This window comes from Sus scrofa, chromosome 14 (assembly GCF_054392235.1).
Source record: "Sus scrofa isolate SSC_HxYL_T2T_F1_AM1 chromosome 14, Sscrofa_HxYL_maternal_Yorkshire_Landrace_v2.0, whole genome shotgun sequence".
NCBI lineage: Eukaryota > Metazoa > Chordata > Mammalia > Artiodactyla > Suidae > Sus > Sus scrofa.
The window spans coordinates 68,144,856-68,164,182 of record NC_139396.1 but is presented as its reverse complement, the minus strand read 5'-3'; the positions used below and the strand labels follow the sequence as shown (position 1 = coordinate 68,164,182).

The 19,327-nt window shown below is 41.2% G+C and overlaps 1 protein-coding gene across 26 annotated transcripts in view; it reads right to left on the bottom strand.

Annotated features, from left to right (window-relative positions):
• MTMR3 (myotubularin related protein 3) overlaps positions 1-17,826 on the bottom strand; it is a 147,926-nt gene extending 130,100 nt beyond the window's left edge. For 20 of the 26 annotated variants that reach the window (XM_084993611.1, XM_084993614.1, XM_084993618.1 and 17 more), the window contains exon 1: positions 17,657-17,826. The gene's annotated coding sequence lies outside the window, so the exon portion shown is untranslated. Of the gene's footprint in view, positions 1-17,308 lie in introns of all 26 variants that reach the window. The other 6 variants (XM_013983033.3, XM_084993620.1, XM_084993613.1 and 3 more) reach the window with 2 other exon arrangements.
• Between the last annotated feature and the right edge of the window lie 1,501 nt (positions 17,827-19,327).

The following is a 19,327-nucleotide window of genomic DNA, read 5'->3' as shown; positions in this document are numbered from 1 at the left end:
AAGAAGATAATTTAATTCAAGTAGTTAATACAACCATAAGTTTTATGTCTTGTTCACATGAAACTGGCTACCAATATTAATGCTCCCAGCCATCTTGGGGAAACTCTGTAGTGCAAAAAACCTATTTATAGACTTTTCATTACCAATTACATAACCATTCTGGCAGAAGAACAAAACCAAGTCAAGGATTCACAATTTGAGAGCTACTGAAGACAAAATACGATATTATACACTAAGGAGTTTTTTAAGTAAATATATCCACTAGAATAAATATATACACCTCCCACCTTATTTTATTATTCTAATTATTTATAGTTTACACTATAAGGTTATTTATTTAAGAAATTCTCATTCCAGAGTGAACTCTTTTGGGAGTGAAGTTTACTAAGCAATTTACTGAAGTGTGATAATTACAACCTTTTTCGGTTTCCATAATAAAGTTTAAAAACTCTAGGCACATTTGTTTAAAATCATAAGAAAACATACACGGGCATACAAACACGTGCACATGTATAAATGCTTTTATAGCAGCTTTATTTGTAGTTATCAAAAACTGGAAAAAACCCAAATGAGCTTGGAACGTGAATAAACTGTGGTACATCCACACAGTGGAATGCTACTTGACAATAAAAAGCAATCACCAATACACAAAATATAGATGTCTCCAACTACATTATGTTAAAAGCAGCCAGTCTGAAAAGGTTACATACTGCATGATTCCATCTACATGAAATTCTGGAAAAGACAAAACTATAGTGACAAGGAAGTCCCTAATAGTGCAATCGGTTAAGGACCCAGCAACGTCACTATAGCAGCTCAAGTAGCTGTTGTGGCATGAGTTTGACCCCTGACCCACCCAGGAACTTCTACAAGCCTCAGGTGAGGCCAAAAAAAAAAATCAGATTAGTAGTTGCTAAAGAGGTGGGGAAAGGGGCTAAGGCCAGGAGGAAAATTTCTGAGGTGATGGACCTCTTCTATCTCTTGATTAGTGTTAATCATAGGTTTTCAAAATTTGCAGAAATGTGCTCAAAAAGGGTGAGTTATATGTAAATTACACCTTAGTTAAAAAATTTTTTTTCAAACCATGGGTGTGACAGAATCTGAATTATTATTCTGAAAACAAAGACCAGATGCTGTTTAAACAACCAAAGCTGGAACACTAAACCTTGTTAGATCTGCCTCCAAGTTTGTTTGTTTTTTTTTGGGGGGGTCTCACCCTCAGCATATGGAGGTTCCCAGGCTAGGGGTCCAATAGGAGCTACAACTACCAGCCTACACCACAGCCACAGCAACACCAGATCCAAGCCGCGTCTGTGACCTACACCACTGCTCACGGCAGTGCTGGATCCTTAACCCACTGAGTGAAGCCAGGGATTGAACCTGCAACCTCATGGTTCCTAGTCAGATTCATTTCCACTGCATCACGACAGTAACTGAGATATGCCTCCAAGTTTGAAAACTCCCTTCCATTAACATTTTGCCTAGAAATCTAAACAATATTTGTAAAGCAGTCATAAATTCCCTTAGGATTTTTTTTTTTTTTTTTTTTTTTGTCTTTTTGCTATTTATTGGGCCGCTTCCGCGGCATATGGAGATTCCCAGGCTAGGGGTCCGATCAGAGCTGTAGCCATTGGCCTACGCCAGAGCTACAGCAACGCGGGATCCGAACCGCATCTGCAACCTACACCACAGCTCACGGCAACGCCGGATCGTTAACCCACTGAGCAAGGGCAGGGACCGAACCCGCAACCTCATGGTTCCTAGTTGGATTCGTTAACCACTGCGCCACGACGGGAACTCCTCTTAAATTAAAAAAAACAACTATATTTTTAAAAGAAAACTACCTTGTGTTTACATTCTAGTCATTTTAAGAAGAAAATGAGGAGTTCCCGTTGTCGCTCAGCGGAAACAAATCTGACTAGTATCCATAAGGACACAGGTTCGATCCCTGGCCTCACTCAATGGGTTAAGGATCCAGCACTGCTGTGAGCGGCTCAAATCTAGCATTGTGGAGTAGGCCATCAGCCAGAACTTCAGTTCAACCCCTAGACTGGGAACCTCCATATGCCGTGTGAGCGGTCCTAAAAAGGAAAAAGAAAAAAAGAAGAAAATCAGCTTTGCCAAGGAAGGAATAAAACCCCAACAGTAAGTATTTAAAATCAATCTTTTCCAGAATCATGACGGTAACAACAAATGAAGTTCCTTTCCTAATTCTGGTTCAAAACCCCAAAATTTTATTTCACAAAACCTGCAAAAGATTAATAGAGGACCTTAAGCATTTGCCTAAAATCTTTAACTGCTTTCACTTAAACAGGTAGTACAGCAAAGAACTACTTTGGCAAGTTATTTAACCCCATTTTGCCTCGATTTCCTCATCAGTAAAGGTGTAATAATTCTACCTACCTCTGGGAATAATGCACAACAATTAAAGGATTTAATATACGTAAATTGCTTATATAATGCTTGGTATACCTCAAGTCTCAAAGTTTTATGCTATGTTAAATAAATGATCTGCTGTGTGTATCCTTGTACGAATCATCTTTTCCTATCACAATTACATAAGCCCAGAGACAACGCAATGGCCTAAAGGCCTATCTAGTAGTAGTATTCTATGCTGCTTTAAGTTTACCTAAATTGCACCAGTCACCTTGCACAAGTTATTATCCCTACTGTATAGAAAAATCTGAGGCCCAAATTAAGTTAAATGACTAGCCCAAAGAGATAGTAAAGTGAAGGCAGAGCCTAGGCAAAGATCTGGTGTTCTCAGATTCCTCAAAGCTTTGTTCTTTTCAAAAATTCTAGCCCTCTATCAACTCCTTCCCTTCTTATAAATACAGGCATGACATAAGCCAAAAAAATAACAACAAAAAAAACTCCCTAATGTACTCATTTTAAAAATTCATTAAGCTATATATTTGCTTTAAGCACCTTTTTGTTTTTGTTTTTATTTTAAGGGCCACTACAGCAGCATATGGAGATTCCCAGGCTAGAGGTCTAATCAGAGTTACAGCTGCTGGCCTATGCCACAGCCATGCCAGATCCGAGCCGTGTCTGTTACCTACACCGCAGCTCATGGCAACGCCAGATACTTAACCCACTGAGCGAGGCCAGGGTTGGAACCTGCAACCTCCCCTACATGGTAATTTTAAAAGGTAAAATAGGGAGTTCCCGTCATGGCAGAGTGGTTAACTACTAGGAACCATGAGGTTTCAGGTTCGATCCCTGGCCTCGCTCAGTGGGTTAAGGATTGTGGTAGAGGTCACAGACACAGCTCGGATCCCGTGTTACTGTGGCTCTGGCGTAGGCTCCGATGAGACCCCTAGCCTGGGAATCTCCATATGCCGCGGGAGCAGCCCTAGAAAAGGCAAAAAGACAAAAAAATAAATAAAAGGTAAAATAGGTTTCATCATTACTTCTATTCATACATGAATGAACTTAGCAGAAAAATTAAAAGGCTAAAGACAAACAAACTCATAATTATGTTAAAATAATGAAGAGGTTAAAGTTTTAAAACAGGTGAATATATGTAGACAGTATACGTAAGGATACAACTCAATGATTCTCAAAGAAAACTATGAAATTACACCCAGATCAAGATATAGATCATTACTAGCATCCCTACAGTCTGCTTTGTGCTCACTACCAAAAATAACCATTATTCTGATTTCTTCTGCCATCTATTAATTTTGCCTTTTTTTAACTCTACAGAAATGGAATCAGTGTTGTCTTATAAATGAGTTCTTTCATATACACTTAATTTTCTTGCAGACAAAAGGCATTTAGGTAAGTCGAAGTAAGAAAGGTTCTTTCAATACTATCAAATACTCAAATTTAAACCATAAATCATTCTTAAAACAAACCATTTCTCAGCCATAAAATATCTAAGACATTGATCTATTTAAAGTATAGCTGGTATTTCCTATCTCCCAATGAGACTTCTAAGACAGAAATTTTCAGTTACTTTTAGTTGGAGAAAACAGAGATCCAAAATGTCTCAGTAAGAGTTCCCATCGTGGCTCAGCAGAAACAATACAACTAGGAACCATGAGGCTGCAGGTTCAATCCCTGGCCTCACTCAATGGGTTAAGGATCCAGCATTGCTGTGAGCTGTAGTGTAGGTTGCAGACACAGCTCAGATCTGGCATTGCTATGGCGTAGGCCGGCAGCTGTAGCTCCAATTCGATCCATAGCCTGGGAACATTCATAAGCCGCAGGTACGGCCCTAAAAAGACAAAAAAAAAGTCTCAGTAAATTTTCTTTCACCTGTAAAATGCGAACTGTAACTTTTTAAAAGACAGAAGAAAAAAAGAGCAGGAACATCATGAAGAGATTTCAGAACATAAGTCTCTTAAAATTAAATTCCTCTTAAAATTAACATAGAAGAGTCGTCGCTTATAGCCAACAGTGAACATAAAAACGTAAAAATCTGGTTTGCACTGAGACATATAATTCAAACACCATTTTAATAGCACCGTAACAAAAATTTTAAATAACTGCCTCTATTTTATCCTGAGATCGCCTCCTACTGCTAATCTGCATCACTGTTTCACTTTCAGAGTCCATAATCTGTACTATCCAACATATCCACCAGCCACATGTAGCTATTTAAGTTTAATTAAAGTTTTAATTTAGTTCCTTGGTCAAACTAGCCAAATTTCAAGTGTTCAATATGTAATGAACAGCAGTCAGAAGGAATCAGAAGAAGTTCTATTGAACCAATACAGATTCTGTATATGCTGTCTCATCTCCCATTCCTCACCCACATCTACTCTAAAATTAATCTAAAGAAAATAATAATGGATGACAAGTATGGGTCACCAACTCCAATTATTTCCCATCTTATTTAAATTATCACTCATTTAGAAATCTCTTCTCCTTGGCCTCCACAGTGCGTTAAGAACCCAAATTTAAGTTTATTTTTTAATTCTATCTTCTCCCACTCCCCCAAATATGATCCTCAATCTTTGGCTCTTCTAGGTTCAAGGTCTCATCCAGATAAGGCCTACCTTTCTTCCTGCCTCAAATTCTCTGATCTCCAAGCTCCTGCAAGACTTTTTTTTTTTTTTTTTTTGGCTTTTTAGGGCTGCCCCCATGGCCCACGGAGGTTCCCAGGCTAGGGGTCGAATAGGAACTGCAGCTGCTGGCCTACACCATAGCCAAAGCAACACCAGATCCTTAACCCAGTGAGCAAGGCCAGGGATCAAACCAGCGTCCTCATGGATACTAGTCGGGTTCATTACCGCTGAGCCAAGAAGGGAACTCCCTGCAGGACATTTTTATTTGCGTATTCCCTGGTCTCAATGTTAACTGTGTCAAGGGTTTCATTTTAGCCCCTCTTCCAAAACCAGCTCTCCCTCCCAATTCCAAATGTGTATACTATCAATTACTATTCTCCAAGGCCCCAAACCCACCAACTATGAGTACTTGCCACTTAACTCCCATTTAACTGATTCATAAATATTTGTAAATTTCCTTTAGGGTGTCAACTAACAATCCTCTACCGTAATCTAGCCACCCAAATTACCACCTTGCTTCCACTTTGATTCATGTCTCTAATAGCTAATTCTGAGTACAGTACAGATTTTTCACTACTTTCTAATATCTTTGCCTGCTCCCAATTATGCACACTGCCATCAGACTTATCTCCAAATTCAGGCTTTTACTCTCAAGCCTAAAAGGGCTCAGTATAGAGAATAAAAGAAATTTCAAGTACTTTAATGATCTGACTTCAACAATTTAGAGCAAACACTTTACAGACTTATTTTTGAATCCTCTTTCTAGGATTTTTGAACCCTCCATGCTAGAAGAACTATTACCCAAACACAGCTCTATGTGCCTTACCTATAAAAAGCTAGGACTCCTAGTTTCTACTATGTAATTTTAACATTTTGAGTTGTTTTATAATAATGAAGATCTCCATCTCAGCATCTTATATAGCACCCATTTTGAACAGACCTAAGTGAAAAGCACAGAAATAAGAAAGTTGTAAATACACGTTGGTTTAGCTTTAATATAAAACCATAAATATTGTATGCCCATTCTATTCCCCAAAAATTTATTCTGCAGGATTAGTTCAAAAGTATAAAGTAGTTCAAAAGTATAAAGTGCAAGACTACCCATCACAGACAGTATTATTTTGTAACTGGGGAAAAAATGCCAAAGAAATAATCCCTAGATGTCCATCAGTAGAAGACCAGATAAGTAATTGCGGTGTGTCTATTAAAAGTTTCTAGGAGTTTCAGCTGTGGCACAACGGGATCAGCAGTGTCTCAGGAGTGCTGGGACACAGGTTCGATCCCCGGCCAGGCACAGTGGGTTAACGATCCCGTGATGCCACAGCTGCAGCTTGGGTCATTGATTGCTGCCTGGATCTGATCCCTTGCCTGGGAACTCCAGGGCAAGGCAAAAAAGAATAAAAAAAAGTTTTTAAAAACTACCTAGTTCTGGAGTTCCCGTCGTGGCGCAGTGGTTAACGAATCCGACTAGGAACCATGAGATTGCGGGTTCGGTCCCTGCCCTTGCTCAGTGGGTTAACGATCCGGCGTTGCTGTGAGCTGTGGTGTAGGTTGCAGACGCGGCTCGGATCCCGCGTTGCTGTGGCTCTGGCATAGGCCGGTGGCTACAGCTCCGATTCAACCCCTAGCCTGGGAACCTCCATATGCCGAGGGAGCGGCCCAAGAAATAGCAACAACAGCAACAACAACAACAACAGACAAAAAGACAAAAGACAAAAAAAAAAAAAAAAAAACTACCTAGTTCTTACAAATGAGGTAAATCTGTTTTGTGACAGGGTAAAATGTAATACATTACTGAGAAAAAAACAAATTGTAGATCAATCAGCATATATAATTTGATCCTATTAAAGGGAAATTTTAAGATATATCAATTGAAAACTACTGGAGTTGCTGTCGTGGCTCAGCCAAAAATAATCTGACTAGCATACATGAGGAGGCAGATTCAACCCCTGGCCTTGCTCAGTGGATTGGGGACCTGGTGGTGCTATGAGCCATGGTGTAGGTCGCAGATGCGGCTCGGATCCCGCATTGCTGTGGCTGTGGTGCAGGCCAGCAGCAACAGTGCCAGTTGGACCCCTAGCCTGGGAATCTCCATATGCCCTGGGTGTGACCCTAAAAAAATAAAAAAAAAGAAAAGAAAACAATTAGTAGGGTACTAAAATTATATTCTATCCATACAACTGAATACTATCCATACAACTGAATACTATATAGCTATTAAGGAAATATACACTTACCAACATAAACTTCAAGCTTTCCAAACTGCAGAATACATACATACTAAGGTGCTACATATATTTAAAACAGTAATACTGCATGTTAAAGACACACATTTTTAGGTAGAATAGAAGAGCATGTGCTAAGGTAACAAAAAACCTCTGGATAATGGAAACAGGATCTAAGATGAGGTCAAAATAACTCCAACTTAATTTTAATATAAATACACCTTTGAGGCCAATCTGTTCAATATTTATTAAATCTAAATCAACATCTTTTAAGAAATGCAAATCAAAACTATGAGGTACCACCTCACACCAGTCAGAATGGCCATCATTAACAAGTCAACAAATAACACGCTGGAGAGAGCACAGAGAAAAGGGACCACTCCTACGCTGTTGACGGGAATGTAAACTGGTACAACCACTATGGAAAACAGTATGGAGGTACCTCAGAAAATAACTAGATAACTACCATATGACCCAGAAATCTCACTCTTGGGCATGCATCCGGACAAAACCTTTCTTGAAAAAGATACATGTAACCAGTGTTCATCACAGCACTATTCACAATAGCCAAGACATGGCAACAACATAAATGTCATCGACAGATGACTGGATTAAGAAGATGTGGTACATATATACAATGGAATATTTACTCAGCCATAAAAAAGACAAACTAATGCCATTTGCACCAACATGTATGGAATTAGAGGCTCTCATACTAAGTGAAGTCAGTCAGAAAGAGACAAATACCATACTATATCACATATCTGGAATCTAATATATGGCACAAAAGAACCTTTCCACAGAAAAGAAACTCATGGACTTGGAGAACAGACTTGTGGTTGCCAAGGAAGGAGAGGGATGAAAGGGGATGGACTAGGAGTCTGGGGTTAATAGATGCAAACTACTGCATTTGGAGTGGATAAGAAATAGATCCTGCTCATTATACAACTATAGATGTGATAAATCCATTGAATAATAAAAAAATATAAAATTGATTTTCAAACAGACAAAAAAAAATAGATCCTGCTGTACAGCACAGGGAACAATTATCTAGTCACTTGCAATGGAACAGGATAGAAGATAATGTGAGAAAAAGAATGTGTATATGTATATATATATACGTAGGGGGGGATGTGTGTGTGTGTGACTGGGTCACTTTGCTACACAGTAGAAAACTGATAGAACACTGTAAACCAACCATAATGGAAAAAAATAAAAATCATTAAAAAAAAAAAACATCTTTCAAACTAGGTACTTGGCAATTGTAAAACTATTCTCCTTATTTTCTAAAGGTTTTGAAATATTTCAATTTTACTTTAAAAAAAAGAAAGCCAAGGAGTTCCCATAGTGGCACAGCAGAAATGAATCCGCCTAGGAACCATGAGGTTGCAGGTTCGATCCCTGCCCTCACTCAGCGGGTTAAGGATCCAGCGTTGCCATTAGCTGTGGTGTAGGTCGAAGATGCGGCTCAGATCCTGGGTTGCTGTGGCTCTGGTGTAGTCTGGCAGCTATAGCTCTGATTCCACCCCTCCCTAGCCTGGGAACCTCCATGTGCCACGGTGCAGCCCTAAAAAAGACAGAGAAAACAAAACAAAAAAAGAAAGAAAAGAAAAAAGAAAATGAAGACTGTGGAATTTGGGAACAGAGGAATATGGGTTTTGTCAACTTTTATAGGGTTTGTTTTTTGTTTTTTTTGACAAGGCTGTAAACCTTTACTATAAATTTTTAACTTAAAAAAATACTATGACTTGACATCCACACTAACCTTTATTACTTTTTTTTTTTGTTGCCACAACCACAGCAACACCAGATCCAAGTCACGTCTGCGAACTACACCACAGCTCACAGCAACACTGGATCCTTAACCCACTGAGCAAGGCCAGGGATTGAACCCACAACCTCATGGTTCCTAGTTGGATTTGCTTCTGCTGCACCAAGACAGGAACTCCTACCTTCGTTACTTTGATTGCTCTTCAACTTTAACCTTATTCTTCAAAAGAATAAAGGGCAGATAATTACAAATGTCCTATCCCAGAAATCTAACTTTCTGAATAATATGTCATCTATTTACACAAACATTTAAGACACTATAATGTGAAATAAATAGCAAATGCTGACAGGACCTATCTAATCAAACTCTAAAGGATGTATTACATGGATCTTCCTAAAATACCACCAGATGAGTAAATAAACTTAGTGACTCAATTCCTAAATGTATATTAACACCAAAACCCCAATGAAACTATATTGTCAAAATAAGTCATTTATCTAAGTATCTTCCAGGTCGAATTACAGGTACAAAATCAGCATCACATTTGAGTTGCTATAATTCCACTGGATATTTTTAAACACACACAGAGCTTCAGTTCTTGCTCAAGTACACATGTCAAGTCAGCAGGAAAACTGGGAATTCAGGCTGAGTTCTGTGTTTAGAATTCACAGAATGTAATTTTTCTTTTTAAGATTTCATAATTCTCATCAGCTCACTAGGAAGAGAAAAATTAGACAGAGATCTTGTGTTAACTGTGTCCAAAGCCCCAAATGTCTCAGTCCTAGTGACACTTACAATGGAAAGTTCAGTTTTGCTCGCCCCTTTTTCCCATGCCACTTCCTACAGGTACCATTCTGCTTAGGAACTGGAGCCAGTTAATAACCCATTTTTTCACTGGTGACTATGACTTAAACCTCCTTGGGGTTCCCACCATGGCTCAGCAGTAACGAGCCCAATCAGTATTCATGAAGATATGGGTTCAATCCTTGGCCTCACTCAGTGGGTTAAGGATCTGGTGTTGCCGTGAGCTGTGGTGTAGGTGGCAGACAAGGCTTGGATCTCACGTTGCTGTGGGTGTGGCTCAGGCCCGCAGCTACAGCTCTGGTTAGACCCCTAGCCTGGGAACTTCCATGTGCTGCAGGTGCAGCCCTAAAAAAAAAAAAAAAAAGACAAAAGACAAAAAAAAAGCAGTTCTTTTCCTAATTGTAAGAGTAATTCATGTCCATTACAGAAAAATAGGAAACTAAAGAAGAATATGAAGCAGAGAATAGCTACTATCCCAGCCAGAAATTAATTACTCATATTTCCATTCTTATCTTTAAGGGGTCTCTGTTATGAATAAAAGTATATTAACTTACATACTAAACATGACTTTAAGTTAAGCAGATCAAAGGGGAAATAAAATACTAGCTTCTTCACTTTTTCAGTATTTTTAGGGATTTAGGGCCACACCCACAGGATATGCAGGTTCCCAGGCTAGGGGTCTAATAGGAGTTACAGCTGCCAGCCTACACCACAGCCACAGCAATCCCAGATCCATGCCACATCTACAACCTACACCACAGCTCACGGCAATGCCAGATCCTTAACCCACTAAGCGAGGCCAGGGATCGAACCGCAGCCTCATGGTTTCTAGTCGGATTTGTTTCTGCTGCGCCACGACAGGAACTCCTCACAGCACTGTTTTGTGAGGAAAATTGAAATGTCCATTAACAGAGAACCGCTGTAAGCTATGATGCATCCATATCACAGAACACTAAATACCCACTAAGGGAATGTCTATTTGACATGGAAAATTGTTCTTCATTTCAGTAGATACATATAAGTAAAAAAGAAAATCAAATATTACATCTAAAGTGGGATAAATGGTCATCTCTACTTATCTTCATTCTCTGTGTCATCTCAATTCTTTTTTTGCAGGCTTCTCACACACAGTGTATTACTGCAGCTTTCATAATCAGAAATAACAATTTTGAAATTAAAAAAGAAATTAAAGTTCCCACTGTGGCACAATGGCATCAGTGGTATCTCTGCAGCACTGGGACACAGGTTTGATCCCGGCCTAGCACAGTGGATCTGGTATTGCTGCAGCTGTGGCCTAAGTCACAACTGCTGCTCAGATCTGATCCCTGGCCCGTTAACTCCATATGCCACAAGAATGAGGGAGGGAGGAAGGAGAGAAAAGAAATTAAAACTCATTACTAAAGTTCCCACTGTGGCACACCAGGTTAAGAATGTGGCGTTGTCTCTGTGGTGGTGCAGGTTCGTCCCGGGCCAGGTACAGTGGGTTAAGGATCTGGCTTTGCCACAGCTGTAGCACAGGTCTCAGCTGCAGCTTGGACTTGCCCTGGCCCTGGAACTTCCATATGCTATGTGTGCGGCCATTAAAAAAAAAAAAAAAAAAAAGAAAAGAAAACCTAAGAGTTCCCTAGTTTCTGTGGCTCAATGGAAACAAATCTGACTAGCATCCATGAAGATGCAGGTTCAATCCCTGGCCTTGCTCAGTGGGTTGAGGATCTGACACTGCCATGAGCTGTGGTATAGGTCACAGACATGGCTGGGATCTGGCATGGCTGTGGCATACGACAGTGGCTACAGCTCCAATTCAACCCCTAGCCTGGGAACCTCCATATGCCACAGGTGTGGCCCTAAAAAAAAAATTATATATACAATATAAATTATAATAAAAATTTTATAATATATACATGGCCCTGTAGACTTCCAAAAACACTAAGTCTACTTTGCCCCATGTGTTTTGCAGAAATCATTCTAAACACCTTAAGTTACAGATTAGTTTTATCTTATAGAAAAATAGTCACAAACAAAAAATAGCAACTACCCTATTTCAAATTAACCATCCTATCTTTATACCAACTCTTTACAAATCTTAGAATTTATCAATATACTTATATAAAATTCCTTACATTTGCCAGATTATCAATCTATGAATAATGCAGAGAACTAAGTAAATTTATATCTCTTCTACAACTAAATTACAAAAGCATTAGCTACTAAAGAAACTGAATTTACAACACAGAGAAGTGAAATTAGGAAAGCTTGCTACTATCTCTCATAACAAAATCATTCTCAACATTCTATAAAAACACAAATAGGCACATAACAGATCCAGGCCCAGACATACATCCAAGATGATGCTTTGTAGTTATCACTACCAAAACAATACCAAGTTACCAAGTGGACATTTAAGGGAAAAAAGTGCTTAGAATATTAGTATAAATGTATGTCTTAACTTTGTTCATTAAATCAACAATTTATAACAGAGCTATGAGGGATTTCATCCTTAACAAAATAGCTTTAATTTAACACAACTTGACAATTTTCCTTGTAAGTTTCATTTACTTTATGCCTTACTATCTTACAGACAGTGGTCCTAACTGCAAAGCTCAGGTACCATGTCCCTAAGTAACTGCTTTAAAGTTTTACAACTCAAGAGAAAATGTATTCTATGCTGCAACTCAGCACACACACGTATAAACATTAAAAACAAAAGTTTCCCAAATTAATAATTATTTTTACCATTTTTGATGTGCTAATATTTTCTATTTTTTAAGGCTTTTTTGGCCATCCCACAGCATGTGGAAGTTCTGTTCCAGGGCCAGGGATCGAACCCTCACCACAACAGTAACCAGAGCCACAGCAGTGGCAACACCAGATCCTTAACCAGCTGAGGCACCAGGGAATTCCTTTTAAATGCTTTTAAAAACTCACCACATTGATTTCATTACCCTATGACACTGCCACCTGTCATTTAGAAAATACTCCTAGAAGTTCCCATCATGCCTCAGCGATAACAAACCCAACTAGTATCCATGAGGAAAAAGGTTCAATTCCCTGGCTTTGCTCAGTGGGTTAAAGGATCTGGCATTGCCATGAGCTGTGGTGTAGGTCACAGACATGGCTCAGATCCCGCGTTGCTGTGGTGTCAGCCAGCAGTTACATCTCCAATTCTACCCCTAGCCCTAACCCTAGCCCAGAGGAGTGGAGGGGAAGGGAGAGAAGGGGGAACAGGAAGGGGGAGGGAGAGATGGGGGAGGGAGGGGAGAGAGGAGAAAGAAAAAGAAAGAAAACATAGCCCTAAAACTTTTACACAGAATGTGCGAAACTCCTTGACCCTACCACTTTTTACCACAGGTCTGACACAACAAAATGGGTGAAATCTAGCAAGTCTATTCCAAGTGCAAACCTTGGCACAAATGTGAAACATCCCTGAAGTTTCTCAAAACACTATCCTCTGAAGTTTCTCAAAACACCATTAGCAGACGGGATGCAGGTGCTTGCTGAAAGTTTTCTCCAAGCAGAACACAGAAGCAGCAATCTTCTCTGTTGCTTTATCAGTGAATTAGTAAATTCTGCATGTGACAGCACATAGCAGGTTTACCAGTGCTCCACAAGCTAAATCTTCCAGGAAAATAGCATTCTAAGACAAGAGGATTTCACTATCACCCCCTTATATTTTTAGATTGCTTTTCATATACACCACTCCATTTGATCCTCACTGATAGAGAAGCTGCTCTTCTTCCTTTTACCAATGAGGGAATTAAAACTCAGAGGCGTTATGTAGTTTGCCAGAAATGGCACAGCTAATGAGAAGCACAACTCAGACTTGAATTAAAGACTTACTGGTCATCCACTGCCATAAGAGTTTTCACTTTGAACATCTGATACAAACATGAACTTTAAAGGTATGTTAAAGTTCTAGATGTACAAGTGAAGATAAAAGCATGAAATTAAGATTAAAATAGAAATGAATGTTAATTTTGCTAGCCTCTAAAATTATTGGGAATCCTAGTTCGATCTGATACAGATCTGATCTCATACTTTGTCTTAAGTTCCACGGATTATAAAATTACATATAAGTTCACCATAGGAAATTACAGAATTGGGTGGTCTGTAAGAAACAACTGACCACATAAATTACACGAACTTCCCCCAAACCATTCTTAATCTTGTGGCTTCACACTAAATTATGAAGTTCCCTATGTGAAATCCGTTTTGATTTCAACACTAAGTGAATTACAACAGCATAAGCTTGTTGTTTCTGCATAATACTTGCAACATGCACTCAATTTCCAGAGTACTTTTAGACAGTGTCTAAAATCCATAAGCCAAAAGCAAACCCAAGACAAAATGTTCTCTCTTCGTTTTGCAGGGGTTTTTTTATGTTTTTTTAATTTTTTTGTCTTTTTTTTTTTTTTAGGACTGCACCTGAGGCATATGGAGGTTCCCAGGCTAGGGGTGGAATCAGAGCTGTAGACACCACAGCCACAGCAATGCGGGATCCGAGTCACATCTGCCACCTACACCACAGCTCACAGCAACACCAGATCCTTAACCCACTAAGCGAGGCCAGGGATCAATCCTGCGCCCTCACGGATACTAATCAGGCTCATTAACCACTGAGCCACAACGGGAACTCCTTGCGGGTTTTTTTTTAATCCAAGTTTCATCCACCTATATGAAATGAATACTAAATAACACAATTACAAATTATTAAAGATGTGCAAAATCAGGCTGGAGAATCTACTTGAGATCAATGAGCACAGGCCTTTAATTGTATACATACAAAAACTGAGGTCCAGAGAAGTGACATTCCCAACAACGGTCACATTGTTAAATTAGTGACACAGAATCTCTGCCAATCTACAGCTTCTCGTTATTCTAAATGCCTCTGCTTCTAATAAAATGTGCTCCTTAAAAAAAAAAAAAAAAAAAAATCACTAATACCTAAAAATATTAAGACACATTTAAGACCCTAAAACTAGAGGGTCTTTGTACACAGGCTAGTATCTTCAGAAAACAATCTCTTGATGAGATCTCAAGGTTCCAAACCAGAAGGACTAAAAAACTGACTCTTTAATCCAATGTGAGTTACCAAGTAGCTTTTAATAAGAAATGTTATCAAGCACTTTAACTGTCCTTTTTCCCATCTCAATACTATTCATTTACTCAACAAGTATCTGAGAACACCAGTATATGCTGGCAACTATGTTAGGCACTGGAGATACCAGGAACAAAACAGACATGGCCTCTGGCCTTAGCAGTGGACAACTGCTATTCTATGATTTGACAGGATATTTAGCAAACTCCTCCAACCATATGGTTGTACTCTATACAACCATAACATTTTCTTCCAACTATTCCAAACTTATAACAAACCACACTATACTCCCTCTGCAATATAAATACTTTCTTTAGTAACTCAGCATTCTGCTTTACCGTAGAAGGTGCTAACCAGAACTACAACAGATTTAAAAACTGACTTTACCACTCCTCATGGCCTTAGGCATATTTCAAGAACTTCTCACAATCCACAGTAAACCTTCCTGGTTCACAACCCTTGTTTCAAATGACTAATTTATCTGCCCTACCCTTACTTTACTAGAAACTTGAATCAGATGGTTTAGAGCAACCGTGATGTTGGGAAGCACCTTCATTAGACCTCTTTGTGGACCAGAAGTAGACTTACTGCCTCTTCCTCTCTGCTACTTTCCTCTGGAATCTTCAATGTATCTCTGGATATGCCTCTAATTTTATCAAGTTTGTTCCTAAAGACTTGCATAAATAACTTCTGGCAACAAATCTACTTGTGATCAAGTAGATCTCAAGTAGAAATCTCAAGTAGATTTCTGCTGCTGAAAATCCATTATATTTTCAGAGAAGCTCAATTTTTAGTTTTTTGTTGTTTTGGGTTTTTTTTGTTTGTTTGTTTGTTTTTTTGCTTTTTAGGGCCGCACCCCACAGCATATGGAGGTTCCCAGCTATGGGTTGAACCAGAGCTACAGCTGCCAGCCTACACCACAGCCCACTGCAACGCCAGATCCTTAACCCACTGAACAAGGCCAGGGATCGAGCCTCCAACCTCATGGTTTCGTTTCTGCTGCACCACAATGGGAACTCCCAAGTTTTAGTTTTAAGGCTCTCAGGCTTCCCCCTCTTTGGTACCTCTCAAATTCTATGAACAATTTAAAACACTCTTCAGAGTTGTAACTAATGGGAATCTTTTGGAATACCAAAGGTGACCTAAAGCAGAAGTTCACAAACCTAGCTGACCAGAATCCATCAGGGATCTTTTAAGGATGGATTCCCACACCCTACCCTCAGAGATTTCAATTCACCAGGTGGTGTGTGAGGCCCAGGAATCAGCATTTCAGATAGCCCATACTATTTCTGACAACTGGTATTTAATTAGGTAACCAAAAAACCTGGCTTACAAGCTGGGAAGTACTTGGTTCTCCTATGGCGTGCCAATAACTAACTACAAGTGGGACTGCCCCAGTGTGCTGGTTACTCGAACTGTGGGCCAACTAAAAATGAGGGAGGTAATTAGAGCTGAAAGAAGCCTTCCCATGGAGCCAATCTAAAATTTCAGAACCCTCCAAATGTGGTTTAATACCACATACTACACTAGGTTTACTCAGAACAGTGTCATTCTCTAAGCTTTTCTGCCCACCCAAGTCACAGGCCTAAGAAGGGAAGACTTTCTGCATGCCACCAACACACACCTTCCTTACTTGATCTCCAAGGAAAACCAACTGGGTCTTGTCTTCTTGCCCTACTGAAACGGACATGAATCTGAATGGGGAAAGTCCCCAATACCTCTCTAGGTACAAATCACAAATATTTTACATTAAAAAAAAAAAAATCTCATGTAATTCAACCCAGGCTTCGATGGCCAAATTGAATCTCAACTGCAAGAGTATGCACGCTTTTCCCCGTTGTGAAAAAACACTGGCAGATAACAAAGTAGAAGTCAAGATACTAAAACACTTAAGAATTTAGGCCGCAGCCTTGAAGAGACACCTGAACATCATTACCTATCAGTTAATGCGCAAAACTCACCTGTGCAAAACTCACAGGTAAGATTATCAGGCCCCAGAGGAGTTTACGCAAGTGGCCGTAAAATTTATCCCATTATTTTGAGGTAAGTTATCCAGCCCAAAGTACAACCAACAACATTATCTTAGGGGTTCTGGGCAGCCCAATTCAATACACTTAGCCGCACGATTTCCACCCGAGCAATAAATAACTCTGTAATCTTTCGCGGCGCTATTTAACCAACATTGCTGCGCTCTCTTCAACCGCCTCCGAACCATCCTTCCCACCCAAGTACTACCAGGTCAGGAGGATGCCCTGCTGCAGTCGGGCGGCCACTCCTCCTTCCCACAAGTCCCGGGCCCGCTCCGCTCGCCCCGGGGGCTCCGTCGGCCCCCGACCTCCGGCCTCGCGCCACGGAGGACTCCCACACACTCGCTCCGGGGTGAGGGACGCACACTCACCTCCCAGAGGTCCGCGGCCATGTCCCCGGACGCTGCGGGGTAGCGCCTCACACCCCTAGCCCCATGGGCCGGTCCCCGCCAGGTCCAGGAAGGCCGCCCTGGCCGGACCCCGCCTCCCCCGCGCCGAGCAGGGCCGCTGCGCTCCCACTGTCCGCGCCTCCCTCTGGCGGCAGCAGCCTCCGCCCCGGCCACCCCTCTCCGGGCCACGCACGCTGTCCTCAGCCCCTTCAGGGCCGCCGCCTCCTCAGAGGGTGACAGCCGCCGCGCCGGGGACCAGGCCGGCCCCTCCTCCAGCTCCTCCTCACCCCCGGAGGAGACGGGGGCGGGGGGCGGTGTAGGTTTCCTTACCGGGCAGCAGGACATGGCGAAGCTCGTCACGGCACGGCCTCCTCCGCCACCCCACAAGGCTCCCAGGCAGGGCCGGCGGGGGGCAGCGCCTGAGCCGCTGGAGCTCCTCGCCCGGATACTCCTCCGCCGCCGCCACCGCCTTCTCACAACCACAACAACATGGCGGCAGCGGCCACACAGAGCGCGCTCACGCCACCAAGCTGGTCGGCGAGCGAGGGCGCGCGCGCACGTTCAGGCCCTTAGCCGTCGGTCGGGGAAAAGAGGGCGGGCCATCACGGATTGGGCAGGGGCGGGGCCTGAGCCGGTGGTCACGCCCCAGGAGGCGGGAGGGGCTGCAAACCTGCAAAATGCTGGTGCTGGGCGAGGGCCTGGCAGAGGAGCCCACCTAAAGCAGAAACAGGTGAGGAGTGAAAGGAGAAGAAAACCGAAGGTGGTCCCACAGAGTTTGGGGAGTTATCTTTTCCTACCTATGTAGCCCCGGGCAAGACAATTCCTCAATCTACTTAGCCAGTAGAATCTATTCTACTGTACAACATACGTTTCACCTGTAGTTGTGGTGAGGCTGAAACTATTTTAATGTAATGCAAGTAAGTATGTGCGCTCAAGGTCATACTCAGAATACAGTTTCAGGCTGCTTATACCAAGCTCAGCTGGAAGAATTGAGTTTTCAAACAAACTAACAAAAAAAAAAATTGTAATGATACCTTGTAGAATAATTCTACGTACTGAGACTGAATTACCTCCAGCCCTAACAGATTCACCTCATCAGAGTTGTATTTTATCATTATACCTTTGACTTTTCTGGAAAATGGTAGAAAGAACCTGTCAAATGAAATCTATCCTTGAATTTGTTTTTTTTTTGCTTTTTCCACAGCACTCTCTGCAATTATTTGTTTTTTGTGTTTACTGCCTCTCTATCCCATTCCAATGTAAAAGCTACTTGAAGATAAGGATCTTGTTTATTTTATTCATCACTTTATCTCCAACACCTAGAAATGCTCATAAGTAGTGTCATGAGTTCCTGATTAACTAATAGCTAATATTCACACAACTTATCTAACTGAATCTTCACAGCTTGAATAGATAATGTTATTATCACCATTTTACAGATGAAGAAACTGAAGCCCAGAATAAGCTGCACTAAAATTAGGAAAAAAAGAAATCAAACCCAAATCCAATTAGCAATAAAAAATATGCTCTCACCCAGGAGCTCCTGCTGTGACACAATAGGATCTGCGGCATTTTGGGAGTGCTAGAACATAGGTTCTATCCTTGGCCCAGCACAGTGGGTTAAGGATTAAGCATTGCCGCAGCTGTGGCATAGGTCACCACTGCGGCTCGGATCTGATCCCTGGCCTTGCCCGGTGGGTTAAGGATCTGGCGTTGCCATGAGCTGTGGTGTAGGTTGCAGACGCGGCTCAGATCTGGCATTGCTGTGGCTGTGGTGTAGGCCGGCAGCTGTAGCTCTGATTAGACCCCTAGCCTGGGAACCTCCATAGGCTGAGGGTGCAGCCCTAAAAAGACAAAAGACAAAAAAGAAGAAATTATGTTAGAGTTCAAGATTAGGCTTTGCTTTACTCTGTTGAATGAAAGTGCAAAAAATTGCACAACCTAAGTTGAGGATGATGTTTTGTGGAGCCAGAAAGTCAGCCTCTTCAATAGCTCTGAGGG